This window comes from Schistocerca piceifrons, chromosome X (assembly GCF_021461385.2).
Source record: "Schistocerca piceifrons isolate TAMUIC-IGC-003096 chromosome X, iqSchPice1.1, whole genome shotgun sequence".
Taxonomy (NCBI): Eukaryota; Metazoa; Arthropoda; class Insecta; order Orthoptera; family Acrididae; genus Schistocerca; species Schistocerca piceifrons.
Window position 1 is genome coordinate 726,773,380 of NC_060149.1, and position 24,404 is coordinate 726,797,783.

Genomic DNA, 24,404 nt, shown 5'->3' on the forward strand with positions numbered 1-24,404 from the left:
AGAGGGCAACGGCGATTTGTCTACAATCTTTTTATATAATTTTTTTTTTTATATTTTGAGTGATCGCTTTGTTTGTAATCGCATCAGTTCACTTATCTTCAGCTACTAATTATAGGCTCTACCCAAGGCAGGTAGGTGATAAAAATAGCATGCTTAACAACAGAAGACGCTCAAGGAATGTTTAGAGAGTTACGAGAGAACTGAGGAATTGGTTAATATGTTGCACATGCTACTTGGTATCCTCCGAAACAGAATGGACAAAGGCTCGTGAAAGTGCACCAAAGAAGGCAAAGACCATTTTGTCAGCTGGTAAGGAGATGACCACTGTTTTTGGGACTCCCAAGGAATAGTCCTCATAGATTACCTAAAAAAAGAATACCATAACTGAACCCTATTACGTTCGGTAGGTTGAAACTTTCGTTTACAGCAAAAAGACCAAGGTTGGCACGAAAAAAGTGCCCATGCAGCATCCCACACAACAGCGATAACAATGGCGAAAGTACATGAATTGGTTCCTCATCCACCCTATTCACCAGACTTAGCCTCCAAGTGACTTCTTTCTGTTCCGTAAGGTGAAACTATCTTGCTGGGAAGAAATTACCATCATACGAGTAAGTGATAGTAGCAGTCAACGAGTATTTTCCGAGGGGATGAAAAAGCTTGAGGGTCGCTGGACCATGTGTATATCCCTCAACGGAGACTGTCGAGAAGGTGAGTTGTTTACGAAACAAACCATTTTTTTTTTCCTTTTCAACCAGACTTATCAAACCATACTTGTATGTGAAGGAATAGTATCACAAGTATTCCATTAAATAAAGCAACTAATTGATAAATAATTAAACACACGGGGAATCAAGGTGCTTGGTTATTGACGAAAACTTATTGTCTATGACAACAAAGCTCAGGCTATCCTAAATTCGAAAGCTGACTTGACACCACAATAATCGACCAGCTGGTAACATCTTGCGTTTTGAGACCTGAGTCTGGCGACCCAGCCGATTTCAGGGGACGTACACTGCACTACATCCTAACCACTCCATTCTAACCAATGCATCTTTGCAATTTTCATACACACACAGCATTGCCAAATGAAAACCTTGCGTTAAGCGCCAGATATCTTGGATTCGAAACCCAAAACATTAGACCCATGCACAAAAAAGACTCCGGGATTTGTTGTGTAGTACTTACAAATTCACGTTTAAAATACTTATTATTTTATGTCTATGGCGCAGGCTAGACCATGGAAATTAACACCACGGGCTGAACGTTACTAATTCAGAATGCATTACACAATATCCTGCTAAATGTCATTGCCGAGAATGTTGGTATCAATCTGTGTTTTGTTTCTTTACACATTTCTGATTTAGTACTAGGTTCTGCAGAATGAGGTGCAGCTCTCAACCATATCCACAAATGTAGCATTCAGATGTTTGTTTCATCCGTAAAAACAAAGTAAAGACTCATCAGATTACAGAAGAAAGCCGTTGAGAACGGCGACGATAGAGCGCACATACTATTCCATATGTGTGCTTCAAGGAATCGACTCATTAAGTTTCCACATACACCAGCTGCTATACCTTCCATCAGAAAGATTCAGCACGTATTCGTATTCAGGTTTCACCAAATGCGCTTTCGATCCTGGAAATTAGACTGAGCATATTAATGCATTTTAAGCGTGTACACTGATCGTTATTTTACAAATATACGAGCTTTGTCACATTCACCCACCAAACAACGAGTAGTACTTATTTCGCTGCATTTAGTTTTCGTTACATACGCATCTTTAATCATTGGTACTCTGCAGCCGGATTTTTAGCTTCATGATGCACAAACTTTGTTTAAACACTCAACCATTGACATAGATATTCCCAGAAAGTAACAAGCTTCACTGAACCACTGTTACAACAGTTTTCTGGTAATGCAGTTAACAGAGCCATTTATTCAGAATGAGATTTTCACTCTGCAGCGGAGTGTGCGCTGATATGAAACTTCCTGGCAGATTAAAACTGTGTTCCCGACCGAGACTCGAACTCTGGACCTTTGCCTTTCGCGGGCAAGTGCTCTCACTTGCCCGCGAAAGGCAAAGGTCCCGAGTTCGAGTCTCGGTCGGGCACACAGTTTTAATGTGCCAGGAAGTTTCAGAGCCATTTATGTTGTAATACAAATGGTGATCTGCTCTTCAGTGAATATGGATATGTATTTACGCACACCGTGAATAACAAACATGTTGACAAGAGAAATATGATATTGTGGCAGTATTAGGCAGTAGGATTAAAGGATAGACTCGATCGATTGATTGTGTTGAGTTACCAATAACAAATTTGCACATTTAATGAATCACAGCTTACAACAATTTACTTAAGAAATCGCTTTAGATCTGTCTGTAGAGCATCACAACAATACCTTTCACTTGAGCTCAAGCAGATGGAGGAAGAACAATTGAAAAAAGGCTCGCATGCAAATTGATTCCACCTTTTAAGAATTTAAGGAGATTAACGGCCGTCTAAATAGCGTGCTTACCAGAGTCTTTAAAATACAGCTCAATGAAAACAAAACAAAACTTCACAGAACTTCCTAATTTTAAAAACTCTGAAAAGCTTCCCGTATGCAATTAACTTGGTTGGTTCTGTGTCTGGATCCTGGGTAACGTTGCTCACAATAAGGCGACTGTGACAAATTCATTCGGAACTATGCAGCGCAGAGTGTTTATATCATCCGTATCTAAACGTTGTCACCATGTGTACATATAAATTACATCAAAATTAGCCATTACCCATTGGGTTACCTGAAACAGTTCAGTATCAGAGACAAGCCTCATCAACATGAAATAAATCAAATCAGTACGTGCTGGCCATTGGGAACACTGTCACGAAAGACAAAAACAAAAAAAAAACTAATTCTGCAGGTTCCGCCTATTCACGTGCAACGAAGTCTACATTCATTGCGGCATGTAACCTGATTACTGATGGGCACTACATCTCAGAAAACAAGATGCAAGGTTCCAGCGTAGAAAACCGTTGATTCACTGCGATTAAGCAAGGGCAGAAACAGCAAAAACTCGTGTACAGCATCTGGTAGATAATCCATCTTCTAGGCACAAGCAAACCATCATTATTTATGGGTCTCCAAATGTCACAGTTCACAGCCGCTTCTGCACTCTCAACACCAGCCAGGCACACGTTCCAAAAGGCTGAGTGTATACTCTGCTCGATATGACAGGGGTTGCCTCCGCTGCTGCTTCCGCCCTCGCCTCGCTTCGCTTCCACACTCCAGTTACGCCAGCACTCCGTTCAGTCCACTCGTGGCGGCGCCAGATAACCCCGTTTCTGCCAGAGGGAGCAAACGCCATCTCTGTCCAGCGACCCAAAAAACCAGCCTCGTGCTTGTTACCAAAAACAAAATCCTTCCACCCTTGGCACATGATGTTGACAGCAGTGAATTGAATGTAAAATATTTTTACTACTCAGCATTTTTTTTACCTCCCTATTCACATTACTGACATCTCTTTGTCGTGTTATTCTATTATTAAATTGGACGCGTACAAAAGTAAAAAGATTCATGAAAATTTGTAAACTGAAGAATGGCGTCGTAAATGGAGAATTAGCATTAGTCTGAATGGCTCGGTTGGAGGCAAAGTGTGGACAGGATGATGCGGCGCAGTAGAACAAAACAAAACGTACTATATCTTTACATAGGTGATTCGTATCCCTGTCTCCGCTCCTGATTTTCTTCCTTGTAGTTTCCGTAAATTACTCCATGCTGATCCACAGTTTATTCCTTAATAGGGGCTGCTTATCTAGTGGCCTCTCTTTATTGACACGTACATTTCGAAAGAAAAACCGCATTTACTACGTATGAGATAGGCGTATTTGTAACAATTCAGTCATCTTAAATGTTTATGTAAAATGTAAGCTTACCTGTAATAGATATCCGTACCGTTGCATGAAAGAGGGTACACCAATGTGCTGTGTATCGTCACCTCGACGAACCAGAAAGTGACAATCAGCCACAGAGGGTTGCATATATGTAGACATGAAGAATAAAGATGTAAGACGTTAATAACGTTTGTTTTATTTAAAACGCTTTAAAGTGTTTTCACCTAAAAAATTCAAGAGGCATTACTTCTCAGCGCGCTCTCGTATTTCATACTGCTTAAGTAACTCAACCTAAACCATCCACACAGGATGCAGACGATGTAAGTTGCTTCGCCTGTCTTCAGGTATATGAAATATTTTTCACGCCAGTTTTATTGTGCCCGCCCTGTGGAATCCATAACTGTTATGGAGAAGAGCTTTGTGTTTGGGAGATTCACTTGATCAGAGATTGTAACACAAATATCAAACGCGCTCAAGCGGCTCATGTTGAAGAAAACTCAATACCAAACTCATCACTTTCTAAGACGGTGGGGTTGGGTAGACGAGAGAGCAACTGCGAGATCCTAAAGAAAGAAGCACACAAGGTGGTGCGCAAAACGTTTGAAAATCAGAAACATAGAGTGGAAGGGCATTTATTGAGGTGCCCCATGTTTGCGATATTCAGAGGAATATTACTACATAGCTCTAATGAAATATTTCCGCAAAGGACACTAGGAAAGTTAAGCATAGCAGCGCCATTATGCTACTCTCTCGACATAATGTTTTATCCATAAGACACGTTAATTTTCGTGCGTCCACAGTTCTAATTCATCCACAAAAAAAATAGTACCTGCAGCTCCATCACGACTTGGTGAAACCAAGCAAAATAACATGCGCCACAGCCAAGACTATAGGAGTCTGAAGACTTACAGAATATTGACAGTTCGTGTACACTACGATTGTCAACGTAAAAATATACATCTCATTTTACAACGTAGAAAAGGGCAGTTGGTAGTTTTCCACTACTTTCACAATGCTTAAATGTGAATTGCTGGTAAAGACAGGTTCAAAGATCTCCTTAGCTAGTAGTATCATAGAAGTCGGTAGCCATCCGTTATTTTTCGGGCTCTAGTTCCATTTTCTTCACTCACTAATGAAGGGGTGTATCTGCTAAGGAAATCTTATCGTTACAGTTCTTGATAGACTGATCAGAATGTTACAAAGGAACAGACTACCAGTGAATTGCTTTGTAGCTTCTTCTTTCCTTGGAGACATCTCTTAATAGTAGTTGCTTATCAGTTACAATAACACTGGTTCGAGCAGCTCGAGTCGATAACTGCAGTATATGCTGATAACGAAATTACAGTATTTTCTTACAACCATTTGAATAAAGTATCAATGTCATGCCTTAGGGAACAAATCTAGGAAATACAGATACCATCTGCCGGAAAGGTGTTCAGTTATTTTAAGAAATTCGGAATAAATAGAAAACTTCGTCATCGAGTCGCCCATGATCCATAACCGGTTTATAATGGAATAGAATTGGATGGGCAAGAAAAGTGATTACTCGAGACCGTATACTGGCATTAATTACAATAAAGGTATAAGAAATTGCTTGAATTATTACGGCATTACGATGCCTCCCAACGCGTGTTTTCACAGCTTTTATCCTACTGGGAATATGTTGTTCTAAGTTGAAGTGGTTGTCACGAAGTGTTCCCTTCCATTAATTTTGCAACATTGTTATCAGCACTGTAGCCGTCACGGAACAGTGTAATCTGGTTCTCTGTTAATGATGTCACCCCAGATAGGTTCAGCTAGGCTGAGATCAGAGTTTTTGCCTATCCCGTAAACTTCATTCACTCCCTTTTCATCCAAATACTTGATTATGGCTGTCCCTGTAGAAACACAACTTTGTCATGTCGAAAATTAAACGACGAGTAATAAATGTTTCCAATAGCATGGGAATGACATAATTATGTTCATTTTCCTTGTACGTTTCGATATTCATGAAGCAAAACCAAACCTCAGATGACTGGGTGATGATATTAAATCTCCTTCGCCAAATTTGACAGTGGGAATGATGCACCCAGATACTCAACACTAAACCACCATCGCCACATCCTTGTACGTCCATCGGATTGCCACAACGTATGACGTTATTCATCAGTTAAACGATGCCCTTCGAGTATTGTAGAGAAAATTCACTTGTTTTGCATCGTTATTATCAGTGGGAGTCACGTATAGTTGTCGCAATGATGAAGTAGATAGCGAAGTCCGACATATTACGTTAGGCTATTGCCGAGTGCAGATCAGCAAGATAGCAAAATTTGTAAATATATGAAGTAATTACGTATTTTACATCAAGATTTAGACACGAGACTGTGGGTAGGACAAGAATGTCGTGACTGCATACCGATGACGAAAAGCGTAATGAGGTTTCCACTTCACAAAAGTGTTTTGCCGGTTTTTGGGTGCAACAAAAGTGCGGATTTTGGGGCGACGTGATACGGTTGACAAAATAGCGAGGCAGTAGACAAATTTAAATACTGTAGAAAGCAGATTATAACATAACTTTAGCAGAGTTATCAACTCATTTAATAAAAGAAATTAAATGGTTGTCAGTATGTTGTCTTGGATTTCGTCAAAGGACGACATTAATAAAGGAAATGGGTGGACTGTTAACAGATGTGCCTAACTGCAGCGATCCAAAATCTGCTCTTGAATTTCTGTGGCCAAAGTAGATTAGCCAGTACTACCAGAATTAAAGATATGGTTGACAAACTGAAGAACAAGAAGAACAAGAAAGCATTCAGAGATGATGAACCGTAGGATTATTAAAAAAAAAGTGGATGTTTAAATTTAGAAATGTAACTGAAATTACTGTACTGGGAGAAGTGATTGGTAAAACGCTGTACATACAAATGTGAGAACCTCCATTTTATGCTCGACGCTAAAAGGAACCTATGTTCTCGTCTGCACAAATTACAGAATAATTCCATTACTTGATACCACATTAAAAACAGAAAACACCAACACAGCTCAATCTCTGTCCGAACAGGTCTTGAAGGTCCAGCGGTAGCGACCGACTGCCATATCATCCTCATCATAGGTATGGAGAAGCACGTGGTCTGCACACCACTCTCCCGGCAATTGTAAGTTTTCGTGACTGGAGCCGCTTACTCCTCAGTAAAGTATCTCCTCGATTGGCCTAACAAGGGCTGAGTGCGCTCGCTTGTCACCAGCACTCGGCTGACACAAACGGTCACCCATACATGTGTTAGCCAAGCCTTACAGCACTTAACTTGATCTGATGGGAACTGGTGTGACCACTGAAGCAAGGCCATTGGCTGATACTATGAAAGTCCCAAGAAATTGGATTCAAAGACATATTAATCAATAAGCTTGTTTACGTAGATAGCGCAGCGCTAATGAACAGATGTAAGTGAAGGCATCAGATATAAACGTATTACAAAGTTACCACAAAAGTAAAGCAATTCTAAGAGATAAGAGATTAGTAAACAGATTATACACTTACTGGTTACAGACAGCATCACTTTAAAGAAAGGTCAAGTTTTTAAATTATGTAGAAAGTATTTTTATGCAGCATAACCTAAATCATACAGTTATGGAAACACTCGTATCACTTGTTAACAGAACAGTCTTTCACATTCTCATAAAATGGCGAATTCCAACACCTGTCCTTACATGCCAGTGATTGCGCCGGTGTTGGCATACGGTCTTCAATTTTCGGTATTTTAAAGGAAAGAAAAATACAGTTTAATGTATGATGAACGAATGCTCGCTGGAATTAACAATAAAAGAAATGAATCACTACAGGTATTGGAACCACACAGCGACGTTGATGAAGTTATACAGAATGAATTCGTCCTCTGCAAGCACTCTGCAATCACATCACAGTCGCTTTGAAATTTCTACCACTAGCAGTACGAAGATGGCGCAAACGACCAGTGAAATTTGGTATCACATCCTGTAGTGTCTCAACGGAAATGGATTCAGATGCCACACAGATTCAAGCTGCGTGGTGGCATAGTTACAGTAAACAGCGTCTTTCAGTGTGCCTCATAAAAAGTAGTCTCAGCGAGACATATGGGGCGAATATGGAGGCCACCCCGTTCCTGCACCAGTAAATTCGCAATAATCCAATGCAATGACTGTTCTCGAAGTGTTCAACAACAAAGCGAAAGCCTGTTCTGTTCTACGGCGTCTGGCCCCGTCTGTCATGAACCACTCACTGCCTGTTCGATCCTCCAACGCTAGCTGTGTGGCGATAGATTGTTCCGAAATTGTAACGTAACGTTCGCTAGTGATCGTTTCTCGCACGAAAAGAGGGCAAATAATGCCTCTGCTGCACACTGTAGCCCAAACAGTAACTTTGAGAGAATACTTTGGTTTCGCTTCACACAAATGGGGATTTTCGTAACCCGATGATCGCCAGTTCTGTTTGCTGAGACTCCATTCAGGTGGAAGGTGTCTCATCTGTGAACCAGATGCAATCAACATCAAATCCTTCATTATCGATCACTCTGAGAATCTGGTTCGCAACATCAGCCCTCTGTCGCACAGCACGTACCGGTATTGTCTGGTGGCTTCGGATTTTGATTAGAAACACTTGTAGGCTCTGTCTCAATATTTTCTGCACGTTGGGACGCTTCACCAGTGTCTACTGCAATTCTTCGGACAGATTAGCTTGGATTTTGCTGAAAATGTCCAGAAACCGCGGCGACATTTTAAGGAGTGACTACAGTTTTGCCTTGGGCCAACATGCCGCATCAGATCATCCACGCTGCCTGTCCGTTGGAATTGTTGGAATTCGGCGAAAAGCTTGTGAATGGTTTTCTCATCGGTTCCTTTCTAAACATTGATGGTATTTGAAAAATCACGCCTTGTTGCTGTATCAGAAAAATATGTTCAATGGATTAAATGATTTCATGCACGTCCTTTGGCACGCTAACCTCCTTTCACATTTCAGCGGTGGAACTGATCGCTCTGAGCTGTGCCGCACTATTTATGGGCACTACTACGTATTGTGATTACAGCACCTTCTGTTAGCAGCTTTTAGAACTATTTCGAAACTTATGCATAACCTTTGTATAAAATTCTCACTACTTACACAATAAATAAAATAAATGTCGTGTGACTAGGGCCTCCCGTCGGGTACACCGTTCCCCGGGTGCAAGTCTTTCGATTTGACGCCACCTCGGCGACTTGGGCGTCGATGGGAATGAAATGATGATGATTAGGACAACACAACACCCAGAAAATCTCCGACCCAGCCGGGAATCGAACCCGGGCCCCTAGGATTGATATTCTCTCGCGCTGATCACTCAGCTACGGGAGGGCGGACTACTTTCACAATAAAAATACTGTTTGCTGCAGTCGTCTATTGATTGTTTTCGAGATATTTAATTTTTAAATCAGGGACTCCTTCGCTGGACACACTGTAGTCAGTCACATAGAAATGCCAGCGGTGTATGTACCAAATGCACGTCATTGTCAGCCGTTGTGCAATTGTACCAGCAATGTGACAAAGACCACATAGACACGGGTGACGCTGATTGTGAAGTCCAGGTCTTGCACCATGCGATTTCCATCTTTTCGGCAAGCTGAAAAAACATCTGGGGGAAAGAGTTTGCTTTCCAGCGTTGATAACATTCGTACAGCGGTTCTCGAATGGCTCCGTGACCAAGGAGAGGGATTTCTATTGTCGAAGAATCGAAAGGTTGGCAGAACGTGTAATGTGCTGCGAATACATAGAAAGAAAGATCCCTTATCATTTAGCTACAATATAGCAGGTCAGCAACTGGAAGCAGTTAATTCCGTAAATTATCTGGGAGTACGTCGTCGGTAAAGCAGATGCCAGACTGAGATTCATTGGAAGAATCCTAAGGAAATGCAATCCGAAAACAAAGGAAGTAGGTTACAGTATGCTTGTTCGCCCACTGCTTGAATACTGCTCAGCAGTGTGGGATCCGTACCAGATAGGATTGATAGAAGAGATAGAGAAGATCCAACGGAGAGCAACGCGTTTCGTTACAGGATCATTTAGTAATCGCGAAAGCGTTACGGAGATGATAGATAAACTCCAGTGGAAGGCTCTGCAGGAGAGACGCTCAGTAGCTCGGTAAGGGCTTTTGTTGAAGTTTCGAGAACATACCTTCACCGATGAATCGAGCAGTATATTGCTCACTCCTATGTATATCTTGCGAAGAGACCATGAGAATAAAATCAGAGTGATTGGAGCCCACACAGAGGCATACCGACAATCCTTTCCACGAGCAATACGAGACTGGCATAGAAGGGATAACCGATAGAGGTACTCAAGGTACCCTCCGCCACACACCGTCACGTGGCTTGCGGAGTACGGATGTAGATGTAGAACGTTCGGACCGTTATTGACAGAGACTAGGTGACTATGTTGAAGAATAATGTCAAGTGTCTGTCACTTGGAAATTTTTATGCAGCATTCAGTAAAAGTTACTGGGCCTGCCATTAGTAATATGTAATACACTTTTTGAAGTCTCGTTCATAGAAATGAAAAGTGGAAGAGGCGAAAAGGGTTGCCAGTGCTGATGAACAGGTAGGCCTACAATATGAAATGGAATACGTTTAAACGTAGACAACATATGAAGTCGAACATTCTTTGAACAAGTATGGGAAGAAATCTGTAAACATAGCTAAATACACTCATGTTCAGAAAAACAGAATACCTTTAACGACTAGAGATACGACGTTCATATTCGCAGGACATGCACATTAGTCCGTTCTGCAGAAATAATCAGCATTTCAGTCGCCTCACTTCAGTGCGTGTCCTGTTGCCTAGTAGGCATAGGGTATGCCATGGGCCCTGAAACGTGTCCGATGCGTGACGGCATCGACGTGTAAAAGGCGCGAATGGATTCCTGTTATTGAGCCGTCCTGCTACATTCACCTCGACTCAAAGTTCATCTGTGTTGGTTGGCATTGGGTCACAGCACTGCACCTGTCGTTTCACCATATCCCACACATATTCGATTGGCGACAAGTCCGGTGATGTGGCTGACCGGGACAAGATGCTGACATCATGTGACACCAAGAAGGCACGTGTTCGTGCAGCATCATGTGGTCGTGCATTGTCTTGCTGAAAAATGACGTCTGGTGTGTTGTGCAGAAAGGGTACGCCGACGGGTCGCAGGATGTCATTCGCGTAGGTCACATTGGTCACAGTGCCCTGGACACGCACCACCTGGGATTTTTGGTTGTACCCAATAGCACCCCACACCATAAGGCCTTCAGTTGGTGCTGTTTGTGCATACGTCTGCGAGGCATCTTGCACGTCTTCTCAAGTCACATTGATCCATTACAGCAACAACGAGACCCGAAGGCACATTTTACCGGTAGGTGGTGCGCCGCAGTATCGATGTTGACCTTGAATCCACGGGCCGACATGGTTCAAATGCTAATCATTTCAGCAGAACATAGTAATTTACATGTCGTGTGAATATGAATGTACTATCTCCATTCTTTCAAGGTGTTCATTTTTTTCTGAACCTGAGTTACAGCGTTTAGCTGCCTCTTCTTCTTCTTCTTCTTCTTCCTCCTCCTCCTCCACCACCACCACCACCACCACCACCACCACCACCACCACCACCTTACCAACTGCGAGAGTTTATCGTATCTATCTGAAGTATACAAACACATGGAATGTAGGGTAAATGATGAATAAAGACTACACTACCCGCAAGGCAAAGGTAAAATCGACTGGTCCTAATGAAGTACGTGAAGACAAACTTTTAGTCTTGCCGGATGTCATACATAGTAATCTACTGTAACACAGAAAATGAGAAAACCAGTCACCAGGTGAGTGGAGCACGTACGTAATGTGGATAAACACCGAGAAACGAAAAGAGAGAGAGAACAAGCATGCTAAGAAATGAGTGGATAAGTGTTAACAGAAGAAGCTAGATGGTGTACTGAATTGGCTGTTGAAGTAGTCCAAGAACCAGTAGACAGGAATTACTTTAGAAGAAAGGTATTTGCAAGCTACGAATACGATGAGACATCAGCTGTAAAATTTACTAGTACACATGAAAAATTTGTGCCAGACTGGGACTCGAACCCAGATTTCTCGCTTAACGTGAGCGGTCGCCTTAACCACTTTGGCCATCCGTGCACGCCTCACAGACTTATCCAAACTCCACATGTCACAGCGTCAACGTCCCTTAGAGCTCGCAATGATTATGTGTATTCCCGCATAGGGGGAGAGAATAATACTAACGACGATAACAACATTGTCTCTTCCTGTGTGGGAATAAACGTGGGTGCGAACTCTAAGGCACGCTGACGCTGTGGCATGTGAACGTTTGGATCGGTCCGGGAGACATGCGCGGTTAGCCGAAGCGCTTAATGCGACCACTCGCGTTGACCTAAAACTCCTGGTTCGAGTACCGGTCTGGTATAAATTTTAATGTAGCACTAGTAAACAGCCGATGTTTAAGCGTATTTCATATGGCTGTAGATCATCAGCAGTGTCTGTTCCTTCAGACATGCATGCATGTCTGTAGGACTTTGGATAAGTACTATACAGACACTGAGAAGAAAAAATACAGACTTGCAAACTTCTAGGAATTACTTTTTCTCCGCTAAGGAATACGACTTTCCTTAGTCCTGTACGTTTATTCTTGCAAAGCAAAGGATATGAGTCTTCACGAAACCGAAAAACTAGATAATTGCTATAGAACGTTTCTATAGCCAATTACTATAGAAAGAGCTATTGCCTGACAGATATTGTTTCACCTAATATTCGCTAAAAGAAAGGTTCAAGAAACTAGCTGCAAACTAGGAAAATAAAAATGGAAACGCAGGTACAGCTTCATCGTCTCACTATCGGCGGGAAGTACGCAAGAGCAGAAAGCCAGGGAAAATCTCTGGACAGCGAGAGCTGAACATCTACAAAATTGGCTGAAACCAAGGAAGCTTTACTAGTTGGGGTAATTCCGACTGGTCCTTATGCAAATACATTAAGCCAAGAATATTTCTAATTTGTAATTGGGGATACTGTAAAGAATCATAGAAAAGTGTCTGAAGAGGAGCAGACGGTGCAGTATCTCTAGTGGTGTCCTTGTTGCCCCGTCCGTAAGACCCGCCCCTTTTTGAAGTTGTTTCATGAGTATTTTTCTTCAATTTTTAACAGATTCTGAGTTATAAATTATTCGAAGTGGCAAATTAGAAAAAGAAATATTAAGAACCGCCCAAAGACGTTAACATTTCTATACTGACACCTGTGATGATGGAGTAACAAACAGTTTACATGTATTTTTACTTTTGATTGTCTTTCCTCTGCTTACTATTTATGCTAATAGGTTCTGATACCATTATTTTCTTCAGCATTTTCGCTCTCATCATCTTCATTTGTATGTCTATTGTCGTTTGTTTCTCCGTGGTACTTCGCCAGTATCGTGTCATTTTCCGAGCTAACCGTGTTGTTACGCTTCCAGCCCTTTGCTCAGTTCGCATGAGATCTCACTGCAGGCAGCAGAAATCCGTAACCCAAGCGCTGCGCTCTTCAATGTCCTCACATATCACTTTCATTTCTATGCCGCATGCAGTTGGAAAATTCGCCTTTGTCCCCAACGCCTTCATTCAGGAAATTTTTCGATTAATTGAGAAGCCTTCATTACGTTTCTCTCGCACTTCCTGTACACCCTACTTGTTCCAGTTCATGAAACTTTACGTGTTCGGGACACCTGAAAGTTTTTCGTCTAGACCTGGCGATCTTCAGGGAATTATTATCTGCCGCTACCTATGAACATTCACTTCTGTCACACCAAGTTTTCTTCCTGCCTCACTGTTGGTTTTGGCTTCGCTTCATCAATAAACGTTAACTTTTGCGTGGTACAGTCCCCGTGTTGTGTCACTAGATGGTCCGAGGTGCCCTGGATAGCTATGAACACTCCAAATATTTTGCACATGAGGAAAACATCAGCACTTTTATTTACAATATGTGCAGAAAGTTAAATACAAATAGTTTTCAACATCTTAGTCTGTTCCAGTAATATGTATCAGTCGTAGAGCGCTGAATAATAGGTTTGACTAAAGATTGAAGATTAGTAGCGTCGTGCACTGCTCGTAGTACATCAGTGCGAGTCTTCCGAGATTTGACGGAACTTTGTGAGCAGCGCTTGCCGCCCAGGCTGGTACAATGTGACGCAGCGAGTCTAACCGAAGGCGGCGGCGTCCTATAGCCAGTGTGACTCGCGGTGGCGCCAGCTGGCGGTGCGCCTGTGCTCTGTACAGTGGTCGTCAAACTGCGGCCCCCGGTTCTCAACAGTGTTTTATAAAAATATGCACGTAGAAAGCAGCAGCTGAATCCAAAAAGTCAACTCACATTAAGAGCTTCTGAAGAGTGTAGTTTCCCATTGGAGTCGTCCGCATCTCGTGGTCGTGCGGTAGCGTTCTCGCTTCCCACGCCCGGGTTCCCGGGTTCGATTCCCGGCGGGGTCAGGAATTTTCTCTGCCTCGTGATGGCTGGGTGTTGTGTGCTGTCCTTAGGTTAGTTAGGTTTAAGTAGTTCTAAGTTCTAGGGGACTGATGACCATAGATGTTAAGTCCCATAGTGCTCAGAGCCATTTGAACCATTGGAGTAACAAACAAAAATATACTTACAGAGAGAGTAATATTTTAAGATGTGCTTAATTTTAATTGACGTTGGTGAATTAGGCCGTGATCTGATCAAAACTGGCCACTTACCTCAGGGTCAGAGGGGTAAGTAGTGCGGCAATTGTCCGCCCCCCTAGACTAATTGGTCAGCGCGTCTGATTACCATGCAGAGGGCCCGGGTTAGATTCCCAACCGTGCTGGAGATTTTCTCCGCGAGAATTGGGTATTATGTTCTCATCACCATCGACACGTAATCACTCAATGTGGCGTCAACTGAAAAGACTTGCAGTTCGGTGGCTGAACTTCCCCAGGTGGGGACTCCCGGTCATCAAAGCTATAACATCATTTCATTTTATATCATTGCGATCACGGCGGAGTTAGTGTGTGCGCGAGGTGGAATGTTTTGTTATTTATCTTCGATTACTGACAATTCAAGGGCAGGTGCGATTCGTACCGATAAGCTGCTATGGTATAAATTTTGTCACGGAAGGAACATGGATTCGTGAATGCACATTACAGAGACGGTCATCTTCAAGTGTGGTACTTATGTGTAAAAATATGAAAATAAATCAAGGCGATTTTAATACAGTACAATGATTAGAAGGAAAATGACTGTAGTCTGTTGGGGGCACATAATATAGTGATTTGTGTAGGTTACCAATTAATAATGAGGTCGGTCGATATGCGGCCCGACGTGCCACCTCAGAATGTTAGTATTGGCCCTGCGGCAACAACGTTTGACGACAATTCGTCTGTGAGTCTTGTCTTCTGCTGAGATGTGGTCGGCGCGTCGTGTGCGATCGACAGATATACCGGCGTTACTTCACTCCACGAATCAGGTCAAAAATGGCTCTGAGCACTATGGGACTTAACTTCTGTGGTCATCAGTCCCCTAGAACTTAGAACTACTTAAACCTAACTAACCTAAGGACATTACACACATCCATGCCCGAGGCAGGATTCGAACCTGCGACCGTAGCAGTCGCGCCGTTCCGGACGGAGCGCCTTAACCGCGAGACCACCCCGGCCGGCACGAATCAGTTCTACCGCGAACACTTGTACTAGAATACTCAACTGTCATGGCTATGATTGGCAGTCATTATCAATCGCTGTTATGTACCGTCTTAGAGCTTCGTCGATGAAAGCAAACATAATGATGCAGTTGCTCTTAATAACATTATTGTCGCACAATTCAAATAGTAAAGTAACAATGATGCAAACTAAGTTCAGAATAAAAAACTTATTCTCTACACAGAAACACTGTTTATGATCATTTTGTAGCTTGTGTTGTTTTTGACAATTGTAAATGAAATAATAGTATGGTTAAAAGCTATGAGTGCAACGCAGCCTGGACTATTTGTTGTCTACTTAAGTACATTGACTATAGGAGGCCATGGATGTAATGAGCGTACTTTTGAGCAAAGGACTGTATTAAATCAGCTGAGATATCCATATCTGTTGAAAAAGAAGGAAAAGTGAATTGCATATAGTGGGTGGAGCAAATAAAAGTGGCCCGGACGGGTGGATACAACTGGACGTGAATGTATGCATATAATCACACCCTGTAACTCGCACACCACGTGTACGTCCGCCACGTGAACCACATAGGTTCAGCAGGCCGGAGTGGCCGAGCGGTTCTAGGCGCTACAGTCTGGAACCGCGCGACCGCTACGGTCGCAGGTTCGAATCCTGCCTCTGGCATGGATGCGTGTGATGTCCTTAGGTTAGTTAGGTTTAAGTAGTTCTAAGTTATAGGGGACTGATGACCTCAGAAGTTAAGTCCCATAATGTTCAGAGCCATTTAAACCATTTGAACCACACAGGTTCAGAGCGTCGTGTGGGTTGTGTCAGTGTAAGCAGAGCAGTGCAAAGGGGACGACGGTGCCCACAGTGGAGGAGCAGGTGTTGGTTGTGGAAAGTTACGTGACAGCAAAGTCGTGGAAACGGCGTGGTCAGTTGTTTACTGAGAAGTTTTTAATGGTGTCAGAGTGCCAGCAAAAAGTGCTATGCAGGACTTGGTCCGAAAATGGCATCAGACAGGATATGTTTTGAACACATCAAAAAACATTCTGAAATGTGCCTGCACATCAGAAAATGTGGCTGCAGTTCACCATAAAATGCTTCAGAGTCTTACCAGATCAACCTGACACCTTTTGCAAGAGACCAGCATATCACATCGATCATGTGGACGAATGCTCCACCTGGACCTGCAGATGCGCACTTAGTGAGTGTGTGTTGTTCGTGCATTGTAGGCAGCAACTGCTTCTCAGCGCCTCCAGTTTTTTGAGTGACTGTTCACTGAGATAACAATGAATGGCTTGGTCGTGTTCGTGTCCGATGAAGCCTGGTTTCACCGGAATGGTTATGTCAACTCACAGAATCACAGATCTTCTGGGCAGCGGCGAATCTGCATAACTTCCACAAAACACTGTTGCATGATCAGAAGGTTGGTCCCAACATCATTCTTCAGATGCTGACTTTGCCGTGTTACATTGCCAACATTTTTAAAGCATTTATGGCAATATTAACAGAGGAGAAAAAGAGCTACAGTTACTTCCAACAGGATGGAGCAACTGTCCATAGAGCTGCTTGAGTCTTGCAGCACATTTGCATAATCTTCATGCTGGACAGTTGTTATCAAAGGTCAGTCTGGTTGCGGCACTAGCTGGCAGCCCAGGTCACTTGATCTGTCAGTGTACGATTACTTTGTGTAGAGAACCCTCAAATGTAAAGTGTATCACAACAACCTTCATAGTCTTTAAGAACTGCAGTGGAACATATAGGATGAGATTGCAACAATACCAGCAGTCCAGGTTCGATCCGCCTTCAGCAACATGCTGACAAGGGCCCAAAAGTGCCGAGATATGAATTGTGGTCACTTTCAACGTCTGCTGTAGTCAGTCTAGTGCTGTATTTCCTTTCCTTTGCTGTATTTCTTTGTTCCCTGGAACTCTATTCTGTGGGCCGCTGTTACTTGCGGAATCCTGTACTTACATCCCTTTCTGGGATTCGCAGTAGTAGTACGGCAACCTGTATTCTACACCACTTTGTTGGAACGGGTTGCAACATCAAGGTCATACATACAGTCAGGGTATTGTTCCCTTTTCATTAACAGGTCCTTAACCTATTGTTCTGCTAAGTAGATTATGACCCCTGGGGATAATCCATCCTTCTGAGAAACCCCCCTCCTCCTCCTCCTCCTCCCCCCCCCCCCAGCCCCTCCAGGAACTCCCCCTCACAGTTACAAGCACACCTCCAGACCTGAGTTATTTGAATAGCCCCTCTCTATCAATTTGATTGACTAAGTAGTTAAATTGATCAAATAATTAACCTCTCCTCCTCTGGTAAATGAACCAGTCCTCCCATCCCACCCCCGACATGGAAATTGGTGGGTCTCTGCTGGAGGGGAAGGACCTCACGGCAGGAAATACAATTACACTGCAAAGGCTATATTGTTTATTTATAAAATTTAATTAGCAGGCGTTGGATCTCTCTTGCTCATCATTCTCTGCTGTATTGGAAGATGCAGGTCTTGTAAAATACACTGAAAAGAATTAATGCAATCCATCGATTTTTTTATTCCGATTGCACAAGGAATCGCGTAATTACACTGTCAAAAATCTTTTGATCACGAAGCACACGCCATCCACAACAAATGCCACTACGAGACAGCGCACTGCGATGTATTGAGAAACACTAAACACAACACACTTAAACCACAATCCAGTCTGCTGCAGTAGCTGTCATGGCTATATGTCTTGAGATCGCTGAAACACTTGCATACTAGAGGGCGTGACCACTTGAGAGAGAGAGAGAGAGAGAGAGAGAGAGAGAGAGAGAGCATTTGTTTCGACAGGAATTTCTCAGATATTAAGTATCAAAGGGTTGCCACCACCTGAAGCTTTTGTTCGGGGGATTAGTGCGACTTCCGGTCTGCACGTCGCACCAGGCAAGCTGGCTGTGCAGCAACCGACGTGACAGCCGTCGCGAGGCATCAAGCAGGTGAAGTGCGATTTCTTGGACACCGCCGCTTGTTGCCGTCTGCCGGTCAGCGGAAGGCGCGTGCTTTGTGATGAAAGATTTTTAACTGTGTAATTACGTGTGATGAGTGTTTCATGATGGTACCCATGTTCGATCAGAATAAAAAAAAGCGATCGATTTAATTAATTCTTTTCGATGTATTTTATAAGACTTGCATCTTCCAGTACATCAGAGAATGATGAGCATGGGAGATCCAACACCTGCAAATTAAATTTTATAAATAAACAATATACCCTTTGCTGTGTAGTTGAATTTTATGTCATGAGATCAATTTTTGGAAATTTATGGTAAGGTCTTATGGGATCAAACTGCTGAGGTCATCGGTCCCAAAGCTTACACACTACCTAATTTAACTTAAACTAACTTACGCTAAGGACAACAGACGCAGCCATGCCCGAGGCAGGACTCGAACCTCCGACGGGGGGAGCCGTGCGAACCGTGACAAGACGCCTCAAACCACGCGGCTACCCCGCATGGCTGTCATGAGATCATTCCTCCCTAGCACAGACACTCGAATTTCCAGGTGGGGAGTAGGAGGGGAGGGCTAGTGCTCTGTGCCAGAGGGGGCGGTTTTAATTAATGGATCAATTTAATAACTTAGTCAATCAAATTGATAGAGAGGGGGATATTCAAATAACTCAGGCCGGAAGTGTGCTTGCATTGGCGAGGGGAGGAGGGTAAGGGGTGGGGGATTCTCGAAAGGATGGATTATCCCCAGGGTAGAACAAGAGGCTACAGACCTGTCAATCAAAAGAGACCAATAGGTTTGCCCCTGATGTAGGCACCCCCACTAACAAAGTGTCGTAGTGCACAGGGTGCACTACTACTCGCAATTTGGTGCAAACCTTTTTTTTTGACACTTTTTGTAGCTTTCGGGTGAAGTGTGACTACATGATAATTACGTACAGAGTATAGCGTCATGTTTATATTTTTAGGAGTGAAATCAAATGATGATATGGAATTAATGTCTGGGTTCCTCCCTCTGTGGTTTTCGGCCGCTTGGTGCAAGTCTTTCTACCTGACACCACTTCGGCAACTTGCACGTCAATGAAGATGATACGAAATGATTAGGACAACAGAAAAACCCAGCAGAAATCTACAACCTGGGTGTAATCGAACCTGGGACCCCACGATCGAGAGCCAGCGACAATAACCAGGAGCTGCGGACATTTTAGAGATGCTAAAAAATAACGGGTAGTTTGAAAGCTATTCCTCTCCTTTAACAGCTAAGGAGCCCCCAGACCTAATGTTTCCACACACATCAAAAAAAGTTTTGCATCACCTCGTTTCCGAGAGTTCCAGAACCTGTACAGAAAATTGGAATAGAGATCAACATAAACATTTCCGCCCTTTTTATTGCTCATGAAAACCACACATTGCATGTTGTACCACCATACAGCGAGACCTTCAGAGGTGGTGGTCCAGATTGCCGTACACACCGGTACCTCTAATACCCAGTAGCACGTCCTCTTGCATTGATGCATGCCTGATTCATCGTGGCATACTATCCACAAGTTCATCAAGGCACTGTTGGTCCAGATTGTCCCACTCCTCAACGGCGATTTGGCGTAGATCCCTCAGAGTGGTTGGTGGGTCACATCGTCCATAAACCGCCCTTTTCAATCTATCCCAGGCATGTTCGATAGGGTTCATGTCTGGAGAACATGCTGGCCTCCCGAGCGATGTTGTTATCCTGAAGGAAGTCATTCACAAGATGTGCACGATGGGGACGCGAATTGTCGTCCATGAAGACGAATGCCTCGCCAATATGCTGCCGATGTGGTTGCACTATCGGTCGGAGGATGGCATTCACGTATCGTACAGCCGTTACGGAGACTTCCGTGACCACCAGCGGCGTATGTCGGCCCCACATAATGCCACCCCAAAACAACAGAGAACCTCCACCTTGCTGCACTCGCTGGACAGTGTGTCTAAGACGTTCAGCCTGATCGGGTTGCCTCCAAATACGTGTCCGGCGATTGTCTGGTTGGCGTATGCGACACTCATCGGTGAAGAGAACGTGATGCCAATTCTGAGCGGTCCATTCGGCATGTTTTTGGGCCCATTGGTACCGCACTGCATGGTGTCGTGGTTGCATTGATGGACCTCGCCACGGACGCCGGGAGTGAAGCTGCGCATCATGCAGCAGCCCATTGCACACCTTTCGAGTCATAACACGTCGTCCTGTGGCTGCACAAAAAAAAGCATTATTCTATATGGTGGCGTTGCTGTCAGGGTTCCTCCGAACAGTAGGTATTGGTCATGCACGGCAGCAGTAGCCATTGGGCGGCCTGAGCGAGCCATGTCATCGACAGTTCCTGTTTCTCTGTATCTCCTCCCTGTCCGAACAACATCGCTTTGTTTCACTCCGAGACACCTGGACACCTCTCTTGTTGAGAGCCCTTCCCGGCACAAAGTAACAATGCGGACGCGATCGAACCGCGGTATTTACCGCCTAGGCATGGTAGAACTACAGACAACACGAGCCGTGTACTTCCTTCCCGGTGGAATGACTGGAACTGATCGGCTGTCGGACCCCATCCCTCTAACAGACGCTGCTCATGCATGGCTGTTTACCTCTTTGGGTGGGTTTAGTGACATCTCTGAACAGTCAAAGGGACTGTGTCTGTCGTACAGTATCCACAGTCAACGTCTATCTTCAGGAGTTCTGGGAACTGGGGTGATGCAAAACTTTTTTTGATGTGTGTGTATGACGGAAGTTTCAGCATAAGTCTCGCGTGCCTTAATCTCGAAAGACACTGTTGAGATATTTTAGAATTCTACACAGTACATTGCCACAAAGCCTGATGATGTTAAACTTTACGCCGACACCTCGTCTCTGCATATGCGCTAAATACAGGTGATGAAAAATTCTTCCATCGCCAGATGACAACTAGCGATCTCCGAGTGTAACTCCATTCTATAAGTGTGTGTTCCCGACATGGCTGCGGACCCAATGCGTATACATGATAGGATGCCTTCTATCAGCCACTGACGAAGAAACTGTGTTGTCCGTATCTTACTGACATGGCGTTTTTTACAAATAAGAGATAAGATGTTAGAGAGTTTTTTTCGTGAAGCATCGTTGTTATATCCCTGATGTTTCATTAGTAGAACGGCTAACTAATTTTTGATGAATAATGGTCACTCCCTTAGCGATTATAAATGTATGAACCTTATTACAGTGTATTCTTTTAAATGTTTGTAGACGTGGGTCATTTGAGAGACTGCCTCCATGAGAATATATTTATGACGCTGATAAAAAGACGGTTTGAAAAGTAGCGAGTGTTCCAGCATAGTCAGCGCGTGGAATAATTTTTCCAATGAACATATATCCATAATTGCGTTTTGGAGCTGTAATACGGTCCTTTCTCCGATTTGTGTGAGTTACAGTCGACTTTGCCGAATAACCAATATTAAATGAAAGTAACAGCAAGCATTTTGGCCCTTGCGGCGTTTCAGAGGTATCCCATGGGAACTCGTAAGCATTTCTGAAACATTTCATATATATGAGAAAGGGTAAGTATCGCGCAATGTAAAACAACATTCCGAAAAAGAAGGAAGAACAAATATGCTTCGAGTTTTATAACTCTGAGTAGTAATCGCAACACGCCTGAATAACAGAAAACGTACAAACTTACGACAACCTGCATTTTGTTTGCACGCTCATTTTAAATCGTTACCGGCTTGTTTCGACTATCAACACAGGAATTGTGAATGATTTACTGTAGTACGTGGCAACCTAAACCACCGTAGCGAAACATAAGCTTTTTTTATGAAGCGACGCTATTGCGAGAGAGGGGAATATAGGTATTTGGCGTAGGACCTTCCTATACTTGTTAGATCTGAGTATGGTTGTAATCTGAAATAAAGGATGGCGTGGTTAAAAGTAGCCCGCCTCCAGTTTGAATGCGAATGCAGTATTTCGACTTCTGAAATAAGAAGCTACAACAATGGACAGTTTTATGCAATAATCGATTGTTAACATACTTCTGTCAGCATTTCAGCTTATTCCATCACTGAAGTTAGACGTTTGTCTTTGCGGTCAGCAAAATGACTTTCTCGATAGAAGAAAGAATTGAAATTGTGGAGCCGGCCGAAGTGGCCGTGCGGTTAAAGGCGCTGCAGTCTGGAACCGCAAGACCGCTACGGTCGCAGGTTCGAATCCTGCCTCGGGCATGGATGTTTGTGATGTCCTTAGGTTAGTTAGGTTTAACTAGTTCTAAGTTCTAGGGGACTAATGATCTCAGCAGTTGAGTCCCATAGTGCTCAGAGCCATTTGAACCATTTTGAAATTGTGGAAGCGTATATGAAAACACGTACAATTAAGGAAACTCCCTAAATTTTCCGAGTCAAGACTCCGAATAGAGGACTACCAGTAAAGAGAGCAATACAGAGTCTATGAAAATCTAAGGATCTGTGCGAAACGTAAAAGGACAAATAATTCCTTCAGTTCAGACGCCAGAAGTTATTGCAGACATTCGCCGAAGAATTATTCAGAGCCCGAAGGAACTCTACACGTAAATTGGCCCAACAGGTGCATGTAAGTAGGAGGAGTTGCGAGCGGATGTTGAGAAGTCTTGACTAATGGCATATTGTGTGACGGTTGTGTAGCAGTTACGAGAGAATGACACAAACGTGTAGATTGTTGCAGGTGGCCATTGAATAACATCAACGATGTTTGTTAGACCCTTTCCATTACGTTATGGGTGATGAATCATTGTTTTATCTTTCCAGTCATGTGAATTCACAGAACACGAGGTACCGGGCAACGAAGAACCTAACATTATGTGTCAGCAATCACTCCATGGTGAAAAAATCGGCATTTGATGCGGTGTTTGACGCGCATCATTGAACCTATATATTTTTTTTTACACTACCCTCAACATGGTTGCATACATGGAAATTTGATAAATTTTGTGCGTAACTCATTGAATATGAAAGACAATACTGTTTCTTCCATCAAGCTGTGGCAACATGCCACACGTCTGAGGTATCCCTGGAACGAGTCCATCTTGTCTTCACTGAGGAACGAACTGTCAACAAACAATTATGGCCACCACGTTCCTCGGGTCTGACATGCGATTTTTTCTTGTGGGGACACTTGAAGAGCAAGGTCTATAAAACAAATGCACCTACAATACAGGAACTCAAGGACATCAGCTGTCAAGTTGGTGCCATCGATATCCGAACATTACACCGGGTATCTGAATATACTTAGACGTGCACTGTCTATTGATGTTGCAGAGGGTGACTTTCAGCATCTTCCATAAATGTATTCCTGACTGTATTTTTCATTGGAAATAAATGGTAAACCCATTTGACTCTTTGTTTATGTAATTTCACTGCATTTTCTTTATACTGACGTGGGCTACTTTTATCTGCGCCATTCTGTATAATTTACGCATGAGACAAGTACAATTTGTTTTTAGCTTCAAGATAGTTTTCATCGATATGCTGTAAAAAAATTTCTTCGGTTTTAGATACCATGGGTAACAGACAGTGTTTTGTAGTTAGCAATATTTGAGTTGACATTCCCTTGGCGAGGTCGTTTGAAACATAACACTAGTTCAATTGGACAAGAATGGGACAGCAGATCGGTCGCGACAGTTTCAAGAAAACCATTCCGGAATTCACCATAAATGACTGGGACAAGCCATGCAAATCACAAATTTAGTTGGTTCGTCGGGGACGTGACCCCTACACGTTCCGAATGGGAGTCCAGACCCTTAGCCACTGTGCCACCTAGATTGTTGCTCCTCCCGAATTCAAGTCTTGTGTTTTGATTTACTGAATTACTCCCTCAGTTGTTTTAAATGTGAAAGCATTTCATGAAATAATTTTTTTTAA

The 24,404-nt window shown here is 43.3% G+C and overlaps 1 protein-coding gene across 2 annotated transcripts in view; it reads left to right on the plus strand.

Moving 5' to 3' along the window:
- Positions 1-24,404, plus strand: part of LOC124723200 (transcription factor 12) — a 748,137-nt gene that overhangs the window by 89,750 nt on the left and 633,983 nt on the right. The gene's annotated exons all lie outside the window — the stretch shown is intronic.